We start from the raw sequence: 7419 nt of genomic DNA, 5'->3' as shown, positions 1-7419 counted from the left end.
GAAAAAATAAGCAAGAGGAAACCGAAGAAAGCCCTCTAAAATAGGACTGATTAGATCCAATTCGATTCCAAATCCTATCCAATAAGAGTCGTATTCGGATGCCTCCCCTGATGCTAACAAATCAAATCGGATCGGAAAAATTGACTCATTTTGTTAATAGATATAATTCGGATATAGCCTGATCCAATTCATTATGATTCGATCCGATCCATTAGTTATGAAATATTATATATTATATATGTATTATATTATATATATATTATGTATTATATATTAAAATATACTATTATATTATTATAAATAAGATCATATAATTTTTGTTATTATAATTTTAATCGAATCGGATTCAAATAGGATATCTGAGATATTCGAATCATACACTTGAAAATTCAACGATTTCTTATCAGATACGAATCAATCGGATTTCTTATCGGATCAAATCGAATATACCCTTTACCCCATCCGATCCGTTTTCAGCCCTACTCTCAAACGGGCACTAAGATCAATTTCTTTGGTAGGTCCTTCCTAAGATAGCAAGGTTTGTTCCATCTAAATTATTCGTTGTCTTGAGGTGAACTGGTAGGATTCATGCAAACAAATAATGATAGAGGACAAGGTGTTGGGTGTTGATTATCCATAAAAATAAATAAAAAGAAGAAGAAGAAAAATAAGGATAAATTGCTAAAACCTTCTCTGAAGTTTATAGATGTTGTTAAAACTTCCTCTGAAGTTTAACAGTTGCAATCAGCTCCCTTAAACTTTGTACAGTTGTAAATAGATCTCCTTTTGTTAAAACCCTCTGAAAAGAAGCATAAAAATGTTAAAAATGCCTATGCATTTATTTTTTACCAAATTGTTTATTTTTCAATTTTTCTCTTCACATGAATCTTAGTGTGAAACCCTTTCAATCTTTTTTTTTCTAAAATTGATTTGTTTTCCTAATTTACCTTTCATATTAATTACTCTAAGGTAAAGCTGCAACTTTAAACTCTCTTTTTTTGCACCGTAGAAATCAACTTCAATAATAATTGTACGGGTATTTTAAACATTTTTTGTGCCTCTTATTAGCAGATTCTAACAAATGAGGTCTTAGAAAGTTCAGGGAAGGTGATTGCAATCACAAAACTTCAGGGCAGGTATTAGCAATTTACCCAATAAATAAGTGTACAGTATTATTTTCCAACAAGTTAATGAGGAGAAAATACCTTTCAAAAAAAGAAGAAATACTGGGAGGAAGGACATGCATCGGATCAAATGCAGTTTATATTGTAAGGGTTAAACGTTTGAGGATTTTAGGCCCCATTTGGTTCACGGGAATAGGGGTCTGGAATTGGAATTGGAATGGGCTATTCTGATTCTAACTGTTTGGTTGGGTGGAATTGGAATCCCATTCCCATTCCTACTGGAATGATATTCCTCAATTTGAGGGATTAGCCATTCTCTGCCCCTCCTTTGGGAATGAAATTCCATTTCTGCTGATTTTAATTCCTATTCCCGTTCCTATCTGAACCAAATAGACTACGAGAATAGACAATTCCAATTCTAATTCTGACCGAAAACCAAACGAACCCTTAAAGTTGAAATTTCAGTTTTTAGAGCCAACTAAAGCCCTAAATAGGGGAACACTTCTATTTACTCATCCTAGCAGAGAGCCAGAGACTGGTAACTACTACAGGTCAGGAGTCAGGACTGTATCAGGAGAAGACGGTGATAACGGACTGAGAAAAGTTAAAATTTGTAAGTAATCTTCCACCAAAACTGAGGTCTGAGGGCACCGTTCACCTGTGAAGTTGGGTCGGGATGGGGATTGGCTGTGAAGGTATTGTATGCGACTATCGTTTCTTTTCTTTTCAGTGACCGACTCTATTATTCCATTTTTAGCCTGGTTGGTTGCCTTGCTTCCTTTGGTCAGGTTCAGGTTGAGCCGAGCCCACACCACACCACACCGAGCGGCCCAATTACATCATCCCAATCCATTCTCCATAGTCCATACCAACAAGGAAATGGGCTTGGTGGTTTTCACCGGAACTGGTCAATCCCAGACATTAATTCGCCACCACCCTTGACGTTACCTTATGCTTCTCTTCCATTGCCCTTGTTCACCTCTTACAATTCAATTTAGCTGTCCATGGCTAAATTATCCATCACGATCAACAGCTTATCTCCCTCCCCATCGATTCTAAAAATCAATGTTTTATCTCCCCAAATTCAATTTAGCTGTCCATGGCTGTACTCGTACGACTACTCCTGTATCATTGAAGGTGTGGCAAAATTGATGAATAGGTAGCAGGGACAGCCCTTCTTCACGTTCTTCTTGATGGTTAGTTGCTTCCTAATCTTAGGTAAACAATAAGAGTACTAACGTTGACATCAGGTATGTTTCCAACTTTCCATAGCCCCCCTTCCCCAAAACCATAGTAGCTCTCCCACCCCCTTTTTTTCAGGCCCAAAAACACTTGCCACATGGCTATAGTGGTTTGATGCACTGTTTTCAAAACCGGACCGGAAAAATCGGGAACTGGTCACTTGACTGGTTCTGTTTTCCTTCAAAACGCTTTTTTCCCCAAAACCGTTGATTTTGGTCAGTAAACCATTGAACTGGCTGGTTAACCGTTCAAACGGTTTTGACCGTTTTCCAATTTTTTTATTTTTTTTGTCAGAACGGGCCGACCGTTCGGGTCAAACGGTCGAACCGTTCATTTTCAAAAACCATGGTTTGATGTTGAATGGAGGATTGTCTAGGAAGGCCAAGTGGCCAATCTAGAGGGTTGCCCACTTGGTGGACAACTTATTGTCCTTCCATGTGGTAGATGTTGGAAATATAGTTACAGAAAATTGGAGGAAAAGTTTTGAGGCATATCTATGTTTGCCCCCACTTAGTTGAATGAGTTTGTTGTTAGATTGTTGATAAATTTGTTCTAAAGATACGATAGAGCTTTGGGCAAAAAACTTGAACCAACAAAATTAAAGAATCTCCAAAGAAACCTTTTGCGAAATAGTAATAGTTTGGAATTTGGATTGAAAAAAACAAGTGTTTTTATGCAATGAATTTGAGTGGAAACTGTGAAAACCGGGTTGACTTAATTACTTGTATAAATTCTGGAGAATCATGACAAAGAGGAGTGTGTCCATTTGAAGAGGCTCTTTGTACAACCACAAATTCAAATTTTGTGACTATTCACAATTATTTAACAGTTAATGGCTGTCAACATTTAAATGAAGTCTCTTGATTACCAAGTAATGAGCGTTGGGTTTTAACTTAAAATATCAACAGTCACAATTTAGCCTCCCAAAATGTTTGGACGCACCATTACATATGGTTCAATTCAAGTGCGCTTTTCGAAATTTCCAATTGTACTTTATGATTTGGAAATTGCATTTTTTTCCTGCACACACACACATATATATATATATATATATATTTAAGAGTTTAAGACAATTCTAGTAATTTTTCAATGTAAGACAAGACTTAAAAGAAGGAAAACAAGACAAAAGCAAGAGTTTTGATGATAATTTTAAAACCATTTTCCAAAGTGCATATGTATAAGTGTGGTTTACTATGCAATTAATCAATCAAAAACCCATTGGATTTAATCTCCAATGAGATTAAAGTCCAACAGTAGTATGACAAGCAAGGTTTAAAATTTTGTTATGTATCGGTCGATACGTATCGGTTTTTCAACTTACCATCACGAGAGATGGTCCTAAATCAAAGGTACCGTCTCTTTTCGTCGTGCCAATACAGTATCGATTTCGTATCAGGCTGGTATCAGACCGTTTCGATATGTTTCGACCGATACGCGACGAATTCACTGTTACAAATAGAATAGCCTTCGAAAGAGGGCTTCCAGAACTCATTTCAGAAGCCTTCTTTCTTCCCCAAACCCTCCAGGAACTTTCTTTACATTCCTAGAGACTCAAATCTAGAAAAAAAAAAACCATTAAAACACCTACAAAATTGAAATATTCAACAAGTTTTTCAAGGTTGTTTAAAAAGTAGCAAATATAGGATGTTTTTTCAAATTTTTTTTACATTTTCAGCCATTGTTTTGGGTTTTCTTTTAGTTTGAATGCTCAAAAACATCTTTATGTATGTTGGTCTGCTATTCTTGTGTAAAAAATCCCACTTATTTTGTTGCTATATGTAAATCTTTGTGAATATTTGAAGAAATTCCAGAATAATAAAAAATATGGAAAAAAAATTAATTTTTTAGGTTTTAATATTTTGATCTACCTCTAGAAATTGATTATGTTGTAGATCTATAGATGATCTACCATGTCCATAGATCAATTGAATTTTTTTCTAAATAATTGATTTTTTATTTTTTTATTTTTGGAATAAATAAAATATATATAATTTCTTTAATTTTATGTGATCTAACCATATAGACTGAGTATGTTGTAGATCTACGGATGATCTACCATGTCCATAGATCAATTTTTTTTCTAAATAATTGATTTTTTTTATTTTTGGAATAATATATATATATATATATATATATATATAATTTCTTTAATTTTATATGATTTAACCCTATAGGCTGAGTATGTTGTATATCTATGAATGATCTACCATGCCCATAGATCAATTGAATTTTTTTTATAAATAATTGATTTTTTATATATTTTTTAATTTTCAGAATAAAAAAAATATTTATAATTTCTTTAGTTTTATGTATATGTAATTTAACCCTATAGGCTGAGTATGTTGTAGATCTATGGATGATCTACCATGTCTATAGATCAAATTCATTCAATTTTTCTATTACATATTTACTTTTCTTAATTTTAATTTAAATTTTAGAATAAAACATAAAAAATAATTATTTAAATCAAAATAAATAATTATTTAGTTTTTAGAAAATTAGAATGAAACATGCAAAATAATTAATTGATCTATTATGTCCATAAATCCATTCAATTTTTATGTTACATATTTACTTTTCCTAATTTTAATTTAATTTTTAGAATAAAACAAGCAAAAAAATTATTTGAATAAAAATAAATAACTATTCAGTTTTTAGAAAATTTGAATGAAACATGCAAAATAATTACTTGATATATTATGTCCATAAATTCATTCAATTTTGTTACATGTTTACTTTTCTTAATTATAATTTAATATTTAGAATAAAACATCCAAAATAATTATTTGAATAAAAATAAATAGTTATTCATTTTTTAGAAAATTAGAATGAAACATGCAAAATAATTACTTGATCTATTATGTCCATAAATTTATTCAATTTTTCTGTTACATATTTACTTTTCTTAATTTTAATTTAATATTTAGAATAAAACATCCAAAATAATTATTTGAATAAAAATAAATAATTATTCAATTTTTATAAAATTAGAATGAAGCATGCAAAATAATTACTTGATCTATTATTTCCATAAATCCATTCAATTTTTCTATTATATATTTACTTTTCTTAATTTTAATTTAATTTTTAGAATAAAACATCCAAAATAATTATTTGAATAAAAATAAATAATTGTTCATTTTTTAGAAAATTAGAATGCAAAATGCAAAATAACTACTTGATCTATTATGTCCATAAATCCATTCAATTTTTCTATTACATATTTAATTTTCTTAATTTTAATTTAATTTTTAGAATAAAACAAGCAAACACATTGGAACTGAATTGAATGCTTTATTGAATAGTATGTTTTTGTTCCCGTCTATTGATTATAATATGTTTTTTCACAAAATCTACTAAAACATGTTATTTTTATGCATAAATAGCTCATTTATGTCTTATATTTAGTGATATTGATGTTTATTTATGATTTATTTGAGTATTTATAGCATTTCCATGCGTATCTTAATTTGTTGTCCATATCCATGCATATCTAAGGTGTATCCCGATACGTCTCTTAAATTTGCCTTTCCGATATGCATAGCGTTTCTGATACTTTAAACCTTGATGTCAGGTGAAAAGATTAGGAGAAATCAGCTACTCCAGGAAGCCAAAAAGTGTAAAATTTCGGCCTTCATCCTTTGATGCATTGTTGTAGTCCCATCTTATGTCATTTCATCCAATTCAAGGTGAAGCCACATAAATACATCAAGGTCCTTCCTTCCAAGTTTTATAGGGCCAAACCAATGAGTAACTGGTTTTTGAGAATGGCTGGTAATTGGTTTTCAACCCATCGTTAATCCGATTGATTTAACCATTCAAATTGTCAATCGACCAAGATTTCGGGTCTAGTTTTAGTAAAAACCAAAGAATAATAAAAAACCGTTGACTTGGTAAAATACTATCCAACCCGAACATTTGGACTGTTGACCCGTTCAACCAGGTGACTAGATCATGGGTTGTACACTAAATGTGTATGCAAACTTCGGAGACCATAACTTTGCACTCCAATGTCCAATTAAGGTGATTGTTTTTTTTTATTTTGGGTAACTTTTTGAAACTTATGTGTCCCAAGGTGCCATGCTTGTCTTTCTATTTTTGCAAAAAAAAGACCCTCTTTTTTACCTCAAATCACAATTTTAATACTTTTTACAAATAAAAATTAAAAAACATAAATTAAATATAAAATAATACATATGTTACATGTATAACATAATTATACATTATTTATTAATAATATATATATATATATATATATACACATACATACACACACACACATACACACACACACTATTGTTGATTGTTCGACCTAGAAAGTCAGACCGATGATCCAATGGAAGGCAAAAACGGTTTGACCTCCGAAACAATTTTTAAAACATTGGAAGACAAAGTGACTCAAGCCAAATTTTTTTGGCAAGTGGCTCGGGCCGGATTTTGTGCATTTTTTTCATCTTTAGAAGAGAAAATAATGCCGACCAAACTTACAAGAATGCAATTTTGGTCTTGTAGTATTTCAACAAGAACACGTTGATCACATTTTGTGCTTTAGGCTTAGTTTGGAAGGAGTACAAATACAAATATATACAGTGCAAATCCTTGTATTTTATATTATTTTATATATACTTGTACTGTACATATTAATTATTATTTTAGGCTCAGTTTTGAAAGGTACAAATATGTACAAAATACAAGACTTTGCACTTACATATTTGTATTCGTATTCCTTCCAAACTGAGCCAAAGTTTCACACTCTACATATTTGTACTTATACCCTTAGAAGGAACACAAATACAAATGCGTACAGTACAAACACAAATAATACAAAATATAAGGTTTTGCACTTTACATATTTTTATTTTTACTTCTTCCAAACTGAGCCTTAAGGTCAAAAACGAGTACCAAAGTCTCCTTCCCTGCTTCCCCGGAAAAACATTTCAACAGCAGTCAGTTGACAAAGTGACAAAAAGATTATTATAGACTAGAGACTTGGAATTATGGGAACCGTCATCCTAATACAAGTGATCCCTGCCACGTAATAACAGATACACGG

Source organism: Nelumbo nucifera, chromosome 1 (genome assembly GCF_055504915.1).
Source record: "Nelumbo nucifera cultivar China Antique chromosome 1, China Antique-T2T, whole genome shotgun sequence".
Lineage (NCBI taxonomy): Eukaryota > Viridiplantae > Streptophyta > Magnoliopsida > Proteales > Nelumbonaceae > Nelumbo > Nelumbo nucifera.
Note: the sequence above shows the minus strand (reverse complement) of the source record.